We start from the raw sequence: 17274 nt of genomic DNA, 5'->3' as shown, positions 1-17274 counted from the left end.
ACTATCGTGGTATTGCAGCTCACCTAAGCGCGCGTTGCCCATGCCGGTGTTCATCAACAATCACTCTAACGTCAATAACCAAGGCTTTTTCATTTATTGGTATTTTTGTCATCGCAACCAACGTTCTAATCAGGTATCATCGAGAGCGGCCCCAGCACGCACCAAGACAGCTGTACGTCGCTGGCTGACGATTGAAAATGTTGCCACAACTATGCCTTAGATATGTTTTGTTATGTTGTGGTTCCAATGCCTTTACTTTGTAGTTACCGTATACCACCCTGAAAACGTAAAACCCGTGTTTCTTCTGGCCTTCGCTTACCACCCAACTTTGTTTCTCAACCCGTTCCTTACTCATGGATATCGCTCACTGCTCTTCTAAACTGCGCCCTCCTTTAAATAGCGCTTTCACAGGTTCGGGAACCATTTGAAAGGGCGGAATAATTACGAAATGTGAGACAAGGTTCTGCAGCTAAAGGGACCATAAAAATCATATCAACATTTTCCATTCAGAATACTCTTCTTTCCAATAGACGTGGTTCAATTCGAAATTCAGATACAAGTATTTCGGCACAATATTAGGGAAACGTTCCCACGGCGTTTTTAGTCTGCACTTTTGTCGTCCAAGTGACCACATAGAGCCACAACCATAAACGAGACTGAGGTATTTATTGTTAACTTTGATTAAGTTTATCGTACCACTTGAATGCTGCCAAGGGATAAACACATGGCTAACTCTTTATTATTTCGTACACCTTACTTTAACGTTCCGTAGTATTGAGTTCAAGTCTTCGGTGGTGTTTCTTACCTCTTCAGATAAAACGAACGTCCATGGGGCAATAATGAAGTTCTGTGATTTACTAAAGGCTAGTTTTTTTTTTTCAAAGAGGTCAATGTTGGGCAATATTTTTGTTGTCCTTTTAACGAGCAAAGGAAAGCGTGAAAGGATACGCATCATAGCCATACCTCTTACCACGGGCTACGTGACGTTCCGCACCGAGGAGGCTATCAAATCAAAACCAAGAGGAAATGGTGCCTCTTCGCATATACCAAAGTGATCTACAAATAAACTTCCATGTTAAGCGCACACGCACGCACAACAGGTCGTTTCATTGAGGGAATGGCTGTAATTGTGCCGATCATGAGTTGTGAAACCACGTGTTGTGCGTTGTGACCACCGGATGGCCAACGCCTCATCTGCACGGACATCCTCAAACCAGATTAACTGCACAAGGCACAGGGAAGTCCGAAAGGCGGGTGTAGCCGACAAGTGAGAACAGCGGCTGCGGCTTACCTCAGCTATCCCTGCATATGCAAAGCCAACGCTTGGCTTAGCATGGTTAACTCTTGTTTCACTTGGTTAACCTTTGATTTAGCTGTAATTATTATGCTTTTGGTCCAAAGCCGGGCGGTTGACGCGGGGTGGCCAGACTCCGCTTACCGCCAACGACTCAAAGCCTCCAGTTACCGCACAAGGATCGGAGAAGACGACCCTTGGCACTATTCTCACCTGCACAAATTCACAGGAAATTCACCATGTTTTTTGCGTAAGCACAACGTAAGCAATCAGTGACGTGTTGCACGTGTAGCTATGACGACATACAGTGATATTTGACGCTTCATCATAAGGTCAGAACCAACGTATCAAATATTGCGCATTAAAATATAAGCCCTTTGCATCTGTTATAAGAATTAGGACGATAGCTGAGGCTGGCAAGAGAAACATATTTCTGTAGCTCAACGCTGGCGTCAACACCACAAGGTGATCGAGCAACCTTAGTCCAAAAGCGAGCGAAAGAGAGATGTTGAGCTAAACAACATCACACAATCTTTTCTACCGTATCTATTTACTCCTTTCAATCGCTTTATGCAACATAGTTGAGCTCTGTGCTTCAATGTAGGCTTTGTTGAGTTATCACCTTCCCTGCAGCCACCGCCGCCACGCTGTCGTCTGCTGTCATGTAACAAATTGATCGCGTGATCACAGAAAAAGAAGGTCGCGACCATCGCTTGTGTGACGCATACGGGCACCGAAGCGATACACCTGATATCCACGGAGCGTACCGATGTTGCCGATTCACTCATTCGGCAATGTCGACTTCAATCAGCACAGTAATGCATAAATAGTCACTTTTCTTTGCTATATTTCTCTTGACTTTGATGATGTGACCCAGCAGCTTACTAGGAGGAGTGTGAATAAATGTCATGCATTGGGTTCTGTTTGCCATGCAGAGGCTTTTACTGCCATCTTATGTTGCTGTTACGCACACAAATAAATTTTATTTTAGTGCCACACATAAAATGAAACCACGGTACGTTAGTTGCGTGCTTTGTGATGGCTGGCTTGGAAAGACTCAAAACAATTATTTCTTTCCGTATAAAACTGGCTCTAAACCACCCTTCATGCAAAACTGCGTCTGCTGCAAATTCACGGGCTTTTCACGGAGCCAAAGGTCAGTCAAATTTTTTACCCTATTTTACGCCGATAGCAGCCGCCATTTTGAAGCTATTGCGTAACATTACGTCACTTTTACGCAGGCGGAAGATCCAAATATGTCACATGATCATTCCCGCCAGCTGTTTAAATTACGTCACGCCTTACGGCCTGACACCGGTTTGCGCAGTATTGTTACGCCGCTCCTCACCTTCCAGATGGTGGCCTGTTGGATTGCTGACACCGCTGGCCTGGGTGACTGCGCTTGGTCACCACCCGGTGGCTTACCCGGGCTTTTAGCGCCCAGGTGCTGTTTGGATCAACGACGGATCCTGTTACCGATCACCAGCCCGTCGACACCACCCTGCGCCTGCAACTACTCCTGGCAACGCTACTCACCATCGACGTCACCAATCACGTGGGACCAATCCAGCCTACTTAATCATTGGAACATCACCCTCACCTAGGGGCCCGACACCGGTTTGCGCAGTATGCTTACGCCGCTCCTCACCTTCAGATCATGGCCTGTTGGGTTGCTGACACCGCTAGCCTGGGTGACTACGCTCGGCCACCACCCGGTGTCCCATCCGTGCTTTTAGCGCCCACGCGCTGTTTGGATCAACGACGGATCCTGTTACCGATCACCAGCCCGCCGACACCACCCTGCGCCTGCCACTACGCCTGGCGACGCTACTCATCGTCGGCGTCACCAATCACGTGGGACCAATCCGGCCTACTTAATCATTGGAACATCACCCTCACCTCGGAGCCTGACACCATTTTGCGCAATTTGTTTACGACGCTTCTCACCTTCCAGATCATGGGCTGTTGGGTTGCTGACACCGTGGCCTGGGCGACTACGCGTGGTCACCACACGGCGGCCTACCCGTGCTTTTAGCGCCCACGCGCTGTTTGGATCAACGACGGATCCAGTTACCGATCACCAGCCTGCCGACACCATCATGCGCCTGCAACTACGCTTGGCAACGCTACTCATCGTCGACGTCACCCATCACCTGGGACCAATCCGGCCTACTTAATTATTAAAACATCATCCTCACCCCGGGGCCCGACACCGGTTTGCGCAGTATGTTTACGCCACTCCTCACCTACCAGGTTGGTTACCTTACACATTCTGAACAATGCTCTACCAGCAACTTCTTCCTTGTCGCGGTGTCGTGCCCTTACGACTTCAAATTACGCAACTTGCTATGTACATGTTACAAGGTGCGCACCCTACACTTGCTGTCACAGTTGATGTTATTGCTATCCGGAGATGTGGAACTAAACCCCGGCCCAACTTAAGCTCAGATAGAAGCCCTATTTGACGCTATCAAGAAGCTCGATGAAACCGTCCTAACCATTCGTGAAGATATTAACCAGCTCAAGGCAGTACAAACTAACCATGAAACAGTTCTCTCAACATCAACAAACCGCATTGTAGCTCTAGAAACAGCCAAAATTGAACCCTCACCGATCGCTGTACCTGAAGACGCCGTCAAAATCAAGCATAAAAAAGAAACACTAAAATCTGCTAACACCGACGCTAGTAATCGACTGCGCCGCAATAACCTTCTCTTCTTCGGTATGGAGGACTCTGTAAAAGAATCATCGGAAGAGTCCGAACCTAACGTGCTAACATTTTGCACCACCCAACGCGGTAATACGATCGAACCAAGTGCAATTTAAGGTGCTCATCGGATCGGAAAATTTGCCCCTGACAAAAAAAGACCAATCGTGGTAAAGCTTGCTCACTTCAAAACAAAAAGAAAATATTTTAGGCTGCGGAATCAAGCTTAAAGTAAGTACCTTCGCCGTAAGGGAAAAGTTTGCTGCAGCCACTCGCCTTGCGCGTACTAAGTTGCTTAAATTCATTCGGCCAAAAAAGTGTGCATTTATGCTGAGGGTGGACAAGCTGTTTGTTGGAAACAAGACCTACTTCTATGACGCGAGAAATAATAGCATTACGGAACATGAAAACTAACCCATAATTACATTGGATAACAACTCACTATCACGAGCCACCTCCGTTGGCTCGTGATGACAGGTTTCGAATCATTCCGCCTCGTGTAACACGTGTGTCCCCCCTATGACATTTCTAAATATAAACATCGCATTTAATAACATACGAAGCATAATTCCTAAACGCGATGAACTTTACAGTTTCATAAATGATATCAGTGCTGACATAGTCATACTAACTGAAACATGCTTGCATGAAGACATTATAGATACGGAAGTGTTTCCCTCCAATTTGAACTTCACAATCTTTCGCCGCGATCAAGATAGCAAGAGAGGAGGTGGCGTGCTGATAGCCATTACTAATACCTAGCATCTTCACTTATATTCCATGATGACAAAATAGGATTAACCGGGGCACTTGTCTCAAACGGAGCCTCGAAATTGTTTTTGGCGCCTGCTACAAGCCACCAGACAGCCACTCCGACTTCTGCGACCTACTTCACCAATCCCTACTTACAGTTACCAATAAATATCCTGAGGCACCCATATTTCTATTCGGAGACTTCAACTATCCAGCAATTAGCTGGTCGTTGCTTTCAGTGTCGAATGGGTCACCGTCTCAAGAGCATCAATGTTTAAACACACTACTTGATTTTAATCTTCACCAGGCCATAACCTGCCCTACCAAGGGTAATAAATATCCTAGACCTCCTGCTAACTTCGTGCCCTGACGACATAAAAACAATAAATACGCTCCCTGGTCTTAGTGACCACAAACTAATCTATATTTGCATCCCTTCCCCGCTGAAAAAGAAATCTCCCACACAGAAGTTAATCAGAGAGAACTGGGGAAAAAATTTTAACGCCATTAATCACGAACTCACAAAGATCTTAGATAACTTCAGGATAACGTACCTAACTCGAAGTGTCAACGCTAACTGGAACTTTTTAAGACTACAATGATTAACCTTAAAAACAAATACATTCCTACTACTCTCAATAAATCAGATTCCAACTGTCAATGGCTTAACAAACAGCTAAAATCACTCTGCAACCGGAAGAAACGCTTGTACAGATCGGCTCACCTAAGCCATAGTCCAGCTGCATGGGAGCGCTACCGCTCATGCGGTAGTTAAATTAGTTATTGCGGTAGTTAAAGTAGTTAAATTAAACTCTTTTCCGATGACCTATTATCGATTCTTCAATCAACCCTAACAACTTTTGGCGCATTCTTTCCCCTACGTCACAATCTAATCGATTAGACCTCACTAATGCTGACGGAGAAGCAATCGACGCCGCACAGTGCGCTTCTCCTTTGAATGACCGCTTTTCGTCTGTGTTTTCTTCTGCTAATACCACTGATACCGTAGCATTGCCGGATCCAGAAGCTGTAGCGATGCCAGGAATGACACCTCTCCAGAAGCAATATATAAACTGATTAACGATCTAAAAGTTTCTTCTTCGGCTGGTTGTGACAGTATTCACAGTAAATTACTAAAAAGTTTCATTTCAGTCTATAGCCAGATACTTTAATTGATCTTCACACAATCATTACAAACAAGAAACGTACCAGACGATTGGAAGGCTAAGGTTATTGCAATTTTTAAATCAGGCAACCACGCAATCCCAGCAAACTACAGACCTATTTCCTGAACAAGTATCCCATCTAAAATGCTCGAACACATCATAGCTTCAAATCTCATGATTTATCTGGAATCCATCAATGTTTTCTTTGCTCATCAACATGGTTTCAGGAAACTACTATCGTGCGAAACCAAACCAGCGGAATTCAAACATGATATACTTCACTTCATGGACAAAAATCTTCAAACTGACGCCATATTTTTAGATTTCTCTAAAGCATTCGACCGTGTCCCTCATAACCTATTACTCTCTAAACTATGCAACCTTGGAATCCCTCTCAACATAATTTGCTGGATAGAAAATTTCCTAAAAAACGAGGAGCAGTTCACAAGCGCCAACGAATATGACTCACCTCTCTCTGGCGTAACGTCAGGTGTCCCCCAGGGTGCCTGCCTCTCCCCGCTTCTCTTTCTAATATACATAAAGGACTTGCACAATAATGTACAAACAAAATTAAGATTTTTTGCCGATGACTGCCTTTTGCACTCGCCAATCTGTAAACCCGATGACAGAGCTAAACTTGAACATGATCTAGATTTAATTGTAGCTTGGTGTTATAAATCTCTTATGCCATTAAACCTCACTAAGTGCGAAATGATGTAGTTCACCCGTAAAACGATCCCAGCGCAGTACACGTATAGCACAAATTCTCTTACCATTAGCGCTACACTATGATACAAATATCTCGGAGTACACCTATCATCGTCGCTATCATGGTCAAACCATATTCAAATCATCTGTTCGGAGGCCTCACGCATCCTCGGATACCTGCGCCAGAACTTAAAATTAGCCTCGCCGGACATTAAAAAGCTAGCTTATAAAACTCATGTCCGACCGAAATTAGAATGTGCCTGCTCAATCTGGGACCCCTCACAAACTTATCTTACCATGAAGGATGTAGGGCTTCGTCAAGTTGCTGAGTGCAGCTTTTTACCCTATTTTCCGCCATAACGGTGTACGTTTATGGAAATAAACTTCAACTTCAACTTCAACTAACGATTTAGACCAGATTCAAAACCGCGCTGCCCGTTTTATTTGCTCCCAATACTCTAACAATATCGCGTTGCTGCACTGAAAGAATCATCGAACCTGCTGTCACTTGAATCTCGTCGCATCATTTCTCAGTTGTGTCTTCTGCATGCTTTCTATTATCATTCTAAATCACGGCACGTCCTGCTTCAACCATCACACAGAACTTCATCCCGCATAAACCACAGTCATCCTATTGCACCTATAAATGGACACACATCTGCCATGATTACATCCTTCTTTCCCAATGGGATTACACTCTGGAATAAAATACCCGATAATTTAGTAGCATGCATTAACTGCCAAGCCTTCCGCAATAAACTAAAAATTCACATGCTACAATCTAACTGAATTTTCTGTTCTCCTGCCAGTTTTTAGAATAATTTTGAAGTACTGTTTAAAATGTTTCATATTCCTCTTAATGTTTACCCTTGCACCTTTACGTTTACCTTGCACTTGGTAATGTTTACGGTATACTTTGCATTTTGTACCCTTTGTATTATTATTGTTTTCTGAATGTTTACCCTTGGTACCCTTTGAGTTTTTTTTTGCGTTGTTTCCTATACCTTGTACGCCGCCGCCCCCCCCCCCCCCCCCCCCGCCCTTATGTAGTGCCTTCGGGCCTTTCAGGTGGAATTATTGAAATAAATAAAACCAAATAAATCACAGAGTGTGCAGGACATACAAGCCGCATTGTTGTTGTATAGCAAATACAGGCGTACGTTGCCATGTCCGCTACATTTAGTCTAGGTTTTGATTGCCGGGCAAGAATTATGCGCTTTCGGTAAAGAGAAAAAAGGCAAACTTTCGAGCTCCTTCCCGTAAATGTCATAAAACGTCAAAATGACGAAGGCACACACAAACGCTCTGTCAATCGAAAGCACCTGACAAAAATTGAAAGCCAATCAGAAAAGACTTCCGGCAAATTCACAGTTCACTGTGAATTTGTGCAGTCAGGAATAATGCCCCCTATCTTGATTTCATTAACGGCCAAGCTCGGACCCACGCGGCAAGTCCCGTGGTATCGCGCGAACCAGCTGCGGATAGGGCATGCGCCAAGCCAGCAGCGGCGGCGGCTGCGGCGAACGCGACCGCCTGCGGTGCTCAGCCCGGCGAGTCACGTGATGCCCAGCTACGGTCAAATTGGGCCCTAGGGCCCTATTCTTGACTGCACAAATTGCCGGCAATTCAGGCAATTTTCCGGAAGTCCTTTCTGATTGGCTTTCAATTTTGGTCACGTGCTTCCGGTTGACAAAGTCGTTGTGTGTGCTGTCGTCATTTTCACGTTTCATGTCGTCTACGGACACCAGTTCTAAAGTCTGCCTTATTTCTCGTTACTAAATGCGCGTAATTCTTGGCCAGCAATGAAAAACCAGACTAAATGCAGCGGACATGACAACGTAAGCCTGTCTTTGCTTTTCAACAACAATACTGCTTGTAATACACACCCCCTCGGTGATTGGCTGAGAAGGCGTGACGTAATTTAAACAGTTGGCGGGAACGATTACGTCATGCATTCGCAACTTCAGCCTGCGTAAAAGTGACGTAATGCTACGTAACAGCTTGAAAATGGCGGCTGTTTTTGTCGCAAAATACAGGCAAAATAGGGCAAAAAATTGCCCCGGCTTACGGCGCCGCGAAATGTGCGGCAATTTGCAGCAGGCGCAGTTTCGCATGCGCGCTGTTTAAAGCATGTTTTCTACCGAAACAAATTATAGTTTCAACTGCTTCCAAGTCAGCGATCGTGGAACATACAAATAACATGCAGTATTTTGCTTTTATGTGTGGCAATGAAATAAAAGTTATTTGTTTGGCGTAACCGCAACATAAGAGGGCAGTACAAGCCCCTCCATGACAAAGAGAACCCAATGCATGGAATTTGTCCATACTTGTCCTAGTAAGCTGTTACGTCACATGATCGAACTCAAGAGAAAAATTACAATGCAAAGTGACTATTTAGTTCATTACAGCGCTGATTGCAGTCGTGCTTGACGAATGAGTGAATCGGCGACATCGGTGCGCTCCGCCGTTATCAGGCGTAGCGCTTCGCTGCTCTTATGTGTCATAGAAGCGATGGTCGCGGCCGTCTTTTTCTGTGATCACGCCATAAACTTGTAACATAGCAGCAGACGATGGCGTGGCGGCGGTGGCAGCAGGGAAGGTGATAACGCAACAAAGCTTGCATTGAAGCAGAGAGCCCAGCTATGATACTAAAAGCGATTGAAAGAAATAGATAGATACGGTAAAAAAATTGTGTGATGTTCTTTAGCTCGACATCCGCCTTTCGCTCGCTTTTGGATCAACGTTACTCGATCGCCTTGTGGTGTTGGCGCCACATTTGACGTCCAGAAATGTGTTTTTCTTGTCAGCCTCAGCTACCGTATTAATTTTTATAGTACATGCCAAGTGTTTTTATATCTTTCTTGCACAATATTTGATACCTTAGTAGCGATCTTTATGAGTTACTCGTCAAATTACACTGCATGTCGTCATAGCTATAGGTGCAGCACGTCACTGATTGCTTACGCCGCGCTTACGCAAAAAAACATGGGCGAAATGCCGGCAATTTGTGCAGTCGAGAATAGGGCCACTATTCTGGACTGCGCAAAATCACAGTGAACTGTGAATTCGCCGAAGTCTTTTCTGATTTGCTTTCAATTTTGTTCACGTGCTTCCGGTTGACAAAGCGGTTGTCTGTGCTGTCGTCATTTGGACATTTTATGACGTTTAACGGCGCCAGTTCTAAAGTTTCCCTTATTTCTGTTTACTGAAAGCGCATACTTCTTGGACGGCAATGCAAAACTAGACTAAATGCAGCAAACGTGACAACGTACGCCTGTCTTTGCTTTTCAACAACAATACGTCTTCCATGTAGTAAAGTTAGGTTCGTTGTTGAAGGTGGTTGGTGTCGTCGTGGAGGGTGGTGAAAGACCCGATGACGAGACGAGGCCAGTGCGATGATGAAGAAAACGTATTTACACTTATTTACAGGAGATGACGAAACATAGCACAAGACAAAACGAAAACTGAATTACAATTAAAAGGCGCCGCAGCGCACAAAGGGTGGTATCGCGGCGCGATCCCTGATGGGGGCCCGGAGGCCAAAAGTGTGCCGAACCGCCGCACGGTTGGCGAGAAATTCGTGGGGCTCTGGCGCCCAGAAACCGCCACGGGAGCACGTCTTCGTGTGACCGTTCCCAGTCGCAGCTCTAGACAAACTCGTTGAAGCATGCGCGAGCAGAGCGCAAGCATTGCCGCCTCCCCCACAGCAGCGCACATGCCAATAAGGGTTTTGACCTCCACTCCCCCCCTGGCGGTCCCCGAAGGTCAGGATGAAAGGAAAGCCTCCCCCGACGCCGTGTAAAAGCCGCCGGCGAGGCCCATACAAAGGGTTGCGACTCACTGGCGTCGGCGGAGGCCGCCCCAACATTCCGCCACCGGATGGGGAAACCCCACAAGGCCACGAGAAGGGAGGGGGGTCATCGTCAAGACGGGGTTCATCGGCGCTGTCATCATTACAGCTCCCCTATCAAAAGCCTCTGTCAGGACTGCTTGGAATACTACAGGCTTCACAACAAAGTGATTACAGCGCCGATACACACAAACAACAAAATACAGGAGGAATATCTCTTGGGGACCTCATGCATGCAAGTGAAATTTCCGCGTGCAAGCAAAGCACCAAGAGAAAAAACAAACACCATGATGCATTACACGCCCGGGGCACATCATGCAAACCAGAAAACTACCTGCGTGCGGGATACAATGACAAAGACAAAATTAACGCTGACTTGCGAGAACAAGGGAAGGAACAAGAGAAAACGGCAGCAAAAAGAACGATGCAATTGTGCAACAAAACGCGATGTGATTGCTACCTCCCCCGCAAGCATACGGGTGAGAAAAACACAGCAGCAACAAAAACGTCCCCGAGCGTTCAGTCGGTTCACCACAGTTTGCGCCAGTAGCGCCCGAATTAATCGGGTGCAGCTTCGAGGTGAGAGCCCATCTGGTTGTTGCACCAATCGCGATGTTCGGCGTTCGCCGAAGCGTCAGGGGATCTGCCTCTGCAACCCGTGCGGGAAGCCCGCAATGCCAGAGCCACCCGCATGACCAGGAGCACGGGCCTTGAGACGCTTACGTTTACCTGTCCGCGCCTGCCATTGGTCCCTCCCTGGCATGCCGAGTCGCTTCCTGCCTGCCTTTCGTTGAACCTTGTCTTTACTTCTGAGCCCTGATTCACTCCCACAGTAAGCGACCGTTTCTTAACATTCAACGCGGCGCAACAGCGTCTCGTCCTCCGCGCCCCAGAAAGCTCACTCAGGGGACCGCTAAAGCCTCTATCCCTCACGGATAGCGACCTGTCGAAACAGGGAATCCCAGGCGGGTGTGCCTGAGGGCGACCACCAGTTTGTGCGGACGGAAGCCCAATGGCGTGCGAGTCCGGGTCTCTCCTGAGGGCATCAGCGGTTTGTTCGCTGCCGCCAGCAGCATTGGCTGCAGGGGTATTCTTACAGCAAACGTCTGCAGTTGCGTCTCCCCCGAACACACCGTTTCGACCGGGTTGGTCAGGATACGGTAGAGATTGTGCGTCAGCGGTCTGACCTGGCACTTCTCTGGCGCTCAGCGGAGGCGCCTCGACATTTCCCAGCTCATATGCCTTCCCCGGCCGATCCCGGCGGAAGCCCGCCACGGCGAGTGCCATCAAAGTGGGAGCACCCGGCTGTTCAGTGGCTTGAACTGCGGGCTCCACTGCCTCTAGCTGCGCAGCCGGGTAGTCGCCGACAATAGCCACCGACGCACGCCGGGCAGCAAGGTCCGCGATGGCGTTTCGAAGTGAATCCTCCAACGATGAATCCGGTTTGTCGGGCCCGATCCGCCGATCTGCCCCCGCCTCGGTGTGTCTCAGTGAAGAGAAGTCCCCACTGGCAGGCTCATCTGCCTCCCCTGGACCAGCGCTAACAAAGCCTGCCCCAACTCTCCCGGCGCGTGCCGTCGCGGCGGGCGCACATGCCTGACCCTTGGGCTCGCCGGCCGACTCCGCTGCCTTTGGCTGTGTAGCCGAGGTGCCGTCGACAATAGCCCTCGAAGAGGGGAAATCAGCGGAGCCCACAGCCGTCTCTTTACGAGAAGTTTCTGCCAATGCGACTGATTTAGCCGACCTGGTCAACTGATACGGAGTGAAAATCCTTCTCAGCTGCACGATTTCGCTTACCATGCCGAGCCTTAGCTTGAATGGTTTAGCGGTGACGCTCGGTCCCCCTAGCCTACCACCTACTTTGTTAGGCCGTCTTTTGGAGACGCCCGACACTGCAGCGGAGACGAGACACGGCTTTACGCCTGACTCCGGACCATCTACCTCAACCCAGCGTTCCCTTGATGGGGGTGGGCCGGCGTCACGGTCGAGATGAAGGTAAACGCGGCAGTCTGCGGACGAGTGTGTGGTCTGCCCGCAACTGCAGCACGGCCGCACCAGGTTCTCGTTAACCGGCCGCGCCCGAAATTCAGCCTCGGCCAACCTTAAGAGCCGCTCGAGCTCTCGCGTTTTTGTGCGTTCAACCTCCAGCTCTTTCTCCCTGGCCATGCTGTGCTCTGGCAATGAGGATGTCCCAAAAAGGAAGCTGCAGAGACAGACCACTGAGCGGCGATGATCTGGCCGCCAAGCTGCACCGCGCACAGCACTCCCAATTCTCTCCCGCGGAGATCGGAGGGTCCAAGGATGCCTTCTTTCCTGCAGTTGAACTAACGTATCCGCTGTCTTGCAGGAGGATCGCAGCCGCTCAGCTTCGTCGTTGTCCTGTCGACTTTCTTCTTCTGCTCTCGCGGTCACACGTCGGTCACGAATTCGTCACCTGAAGAGACGAAAACATCCACGACGCTGTCGGGCTGCGCCAGTAAAGTTAGGTTTGTTGTTGAAGGTGGTTGGTGTCGTCGTGGAGGGTGGTGAAAGACCCGATGACGAGACGAGGCCAGTGCGATGATGAAGAAAAAGTCTATTTACACTTATTTACAGAGATGACGAAACATAGCACAAGACAAAACAAAAACTGAATTACAATTAAAAGGCGCCGCAGCGCACAAAGGGTGGTATCGCGGCGCGATCCCTGATGGGAGCCCGGAGGCCAAAAGTGCGCCGAACCGCCGCACGGTTGGCGAGAAATTCGTGAGGCTCTGGCGCCCAGAAACCACCACGGGAGCAAGTCTTCGTGCGAGCGTGCTCAGTCGCAGCTCTAGACAAACTCGTTGAAGCATGCCTGAGCAGGGCGCAAGCAATGCCGCCTCCCCCACAACAGCGCACATGCCAATAAGGGTTTTGACCTCCACTCCCCCCCTGGCCGTCCCCGAAGGTCAGGATGAAAGGAAAGCCTTCCCCGCCGCCGTGTAAAAGCCGCCGGCGAGGCCCATACAAAGGGTTGCGACTCGCTGGCGTCGGCGGAGGCCGCCCCAACATTCCGCCACCGGATGGGGAGACCCCACAAGGCCACGAGAAGGGAGGGGGGTCATCGTCAAGACGGGGTTCATCGGCGCTGTCATCATTACACATGTCATGCACTCTCTATGATTGGGCGAGAAGGCGTGACGTAATTTAAACAGCTGGCGGGAATGATCACGTCACCCATTGGCAACTTCAGCCTGCGTAATAGGGACGTAATGTTACGCAACAGCTAGAACATGGTGGTTGCTGTCGCCGTGAAATAGGGCAAAAAATGGCACCGACCTTGGGCACCATGTTGGGCACCGTGAAAACCCGCGAATTTTCAGCAGGCGCAGTTTCGTACGAGGCACGGTTTAGAGCATGTTTTAAACCGAAACAAATAATAGTTCTGGCTGTTTCTAACTCAGCGATCACAGAGCATACAAATAACGGGCTCTAATTTGCTTTTCTGTTTGACAATAAAATAAAAATTGTTTGTTCGGCGGACCAGCAGCATAACAGGGCAGTAGAAGCCTCTCCATGACAAAGACACCAATGCATGGAATTTGTCCACACTCCTCCTAGTTAGCTGCTGGGTGACATGATCGAACTCAATAGAAAAATAACAAAGAAAATGGATTGCTTCACGCATTACGGCGCTGATTGAAGTCGAGTTTGACGAATCAGTAAATCGGCGACATCGATTCCCTCAGCGGTTCTCGGGTGTAGCGCTTTGCTGCCCGTATGCGCCATACAAGCGATGGTCGCGACCGTCTTTTCCCGTGATCACGCATTAAACTTGTAACATGGCACCAGACGACAGGCGGTGGCGGCCGAAAAGGTGATACCGAAACAAAGCCTGCATTGAAGCACAGAGCTGGACAATGTTACTAAAAGCGATTGAAAGAAATAAATAGATTAGTAAAAAAGCTTGTGTGGTGTTCTTTAGCTCAACATCCCCCTTTCGCTCGCTTTTGGATCAACGTTACTGGATCGCCTTGTCGTGTTGACCCAAATGTTGACCTGCAGAAATGTGTTTCCCTTGCCAACCTCACCTACCGTCCTAACTTTTATACTACATGAAAAATCTTTTTATATTTGGTACTTTTGTTGTGATCTTTATGAGCGAAGCGTCAAATTACACTGCATGTTGTCGTAGCTATACGTGTATAACGTCACTGATTGCTTGTGTTGTGCTGTTGTGCTTACGCAAAAAACTGGCACGTTTCCCGTGAAATACTGCAGTCGAGAATAGGGCCCATTTCCTTCAAATCTACTGCTACCGTAAAACAGCTCGATGAGATTAGTAAAGCATTGCTTTAAAAATAAGCCGCCCCTTGGAAAGAACGGCCATGGTCTCTAGAACCTGCATCCTTGCCGGTTGGTTGTGCTGCTGTCCGGAGTATCAAGGTGACGAGGGTTCATTCTGTGCTCTGCATGCGTTCCTCTAGAGCCCATCTAAAACGTCAGCGTCCGTGTACCTCCTGGCGTCGCGCCATACTTGCGGAAGCCGAAGTCCCGTTTTGTGGACGAGGCGTAATGTCGGGACGGCATGGCCGACTGAAATACCGCCTCCGGGAACCTGCGTTCAAACGCCTACCTAGACATGACACTGCGTGCGCCTAACTGGGTAAGCCAGATGAGCAGCACCTTGAAAACAAATCTTTTTTCGGCCCTTTATCCATTTACCGGCATCAGCGACATTAACTGGTCGGAAGCATATGGTGAGTATTCCCGTGTATTTTGTGTGGTCGGGAGCTTCATGTGTTAAACTATGTATGCTGACATCGTGTGTACGACGGAACACGTCTCCAGGTCTGGTACGAGACCCTACACGTACCTCTGCCCATCATGTGTATTTGGCTGGGAAAATAAGCTTTTCCTGTACAGGCGAGTATAGTGTGGAAATCTTTATCGCACACTAACAACTCGTGGCAACACCGAGCAGTGTTACCCAGTTGCCATCCCACCACTGCCAACAGTTGTTATATTCGGGAAGGCGACCTTGAACCGGGCTTTGTCGCCTCCGTCATGCGAGGTAGCTTGATGGTCTAGCGGCCAGTAGGAGTGGCTGCATTGGTGACGACGACATGAAGCCGAAGGCAAACTTAACTGGTTACTGCATGGCGAGAGGTGCGCCAAAGAAATACAGGAACAATACCGTTCCAGGCGAGGTTACAGTACAGGACTCGAGAAGACTGACAGCATTATTTCGCTACTCCAAAATGAATGCTCTTGGGCGCTCGGGGCGCCGCATGTATGCCCAAAGCGGTAATGGTCAGACAACGCTCTTCCTGATTTTGCACACGGTGCGAACATAATACAGACACATACAACACTTTCCAGAGTTCGTGAGGAGTCGGTGTAGCGGCGCATGCTGGGCGTGAAACAGGGGGGGAGAGGATATCTCGTCTGCAGCGTCCGCGTCCTTCGGCCAGTTCGTTGCGCGTCGCGTTTGCCGCCGCCGAAGTGTTAATCACGCCGATAGCAAGGCGCCCTGCGGCGGCCGTTCTGCAGCATCTTGTGATCTGTCCGAGACAGGCCTTCACACGCAAACTTTTGCAGGACCCGCGAACACAGTTGCGGCGCACAGAATCGTAACAGCTTCTCCAGCGGGGGTCCAACATGCCGATGAATAAGAGCCTTGAACCGTTGTCCGAAAGGATGCTCTGGAAGAGAAGGCCTGCACAGACGCTCGCATCCAGAGATGGGCTGTACCACGCCTTGCTTGAGCTTCACAGGGTCGGTCACTGGACGAATAGGGCTCCCCAGAAACGTCTCCGCCATGGTCAGGCAAGCGAAAGAACAACCCAAGAAGATACAACCGCATCGCTGCCAAGTGCGAAGACAATTCCACTATTAAGCTCTACCAGGCTTTTAGGTGCGACAAAAATACGCGAATAACTAACTACACTAGTTAGATTTTAGCGCAGCAGTACTTTAGCCAAACGCACAAACTCGAATGGTTGACATTTTGAGTGATTGGAAATATCCCACACAAAACGAAATGTAATCGCAACGGGCGAAACTGCTTCAAGGAACACAATGAAATAGAAAAATTTTGGGTGTCAACAGGCCGCTTCTTGCACTGAGGGCTGCGAATCGAGCTCGCGGCATTCTCTTGAGCTGTCTGTCCCCTTTTAAGCGCAGAGCGCTTTATGGGCTCGCCTTGTAATCATATCTCTCAGATGGTCGATGCGACTGCCCGAATCAGGCGGGGCCGCGAGATAACGAACCTAAGTAGAGCCTGATGTTCCGTCGTCAGGTGGTCACGCTGAAGCCTCGAAAAGAACCCGGTGTAAATACTCACAACCGTTCGAACGTCTTGAACCGTATGCGCTTGTCATACATCTAATAGCAATAATATGACGGGGATGATAAACGAAATACAAAAAAAGGGGGCTGTTAGAAGAATGCACCGTACCAACTAGCTCGACTTTCGTTACTGCTTGTCACACAAATCCCCATTGTTTAGCGAAAATAAAACTGTAGGTACATTTCAGGCAAAATCTATGCATGTAACCGGAAGCCCCCCGCGTGCATTTAGTTAGAAAAAACCTTGGGTTGGTTTTTCCGAAAGCAAGCAAAAAAAGCGGCCGCGCAAGAAAAAAACGGCGCGTTTAAAATGCCGCAGAAAGGCTCAGTCACGCAAGCAAAAAAATGTCGCTTTCGAAATGCCGGGGAAAGGCTCCAGCCGCGCTAGAAAAACATTTTGCTTTCGAAATTAAGCAGAAAGGCTCCAGCAGCGCAAAAAAAAATACGCTTTCGAAATCACGCAAAACAGCTGCAGCAGAAGTCT

At 48.6% G+C, this 17274-nt stretch overlaps 1 protein-coding gene and 1 pseudogene across 5 annotated transcripts in view; one reads left to right on the top strand and one right to left on the bottom strand.

Annotated features, from left to right (window-relative positions):
- The window catches only part of LOC144147095 (uncharacterized), a 364907-nt gene that overhangs the window by 261969 nt on the left and 85664 nt on the right, over positions 1 to 17274 (bottom strand). The gene's annotated exons all lie outside the window — the stretch shown is intronic.
- Positions 2952 to 5602, top strand: LOC144144795 (uncharacterized; annotated as a pseudogene).

This window comes from Haemaphysalis longicornis, unplaced genomic scaffold (genome assembly GCF_048455015.1).
Source record: "Haemaphysalis longicornis isolate Haplotype H1 unplaced genomic scaffold, Haemaphysalis longicornis Haplotype H1 scaffold_7, whole genome shotgun sequence".
NCBI classification, from domain to species: domain Eukaryota; kingdom Metazoa; phylum Arthropoda; class Arachnida; order Ixodida; family Ixodidae; genus Haemaphysalis; species Haemaphysalis longicornis.
This window is presented reverse-complemented; position numbering and strand designations above follow the sequence as displayed.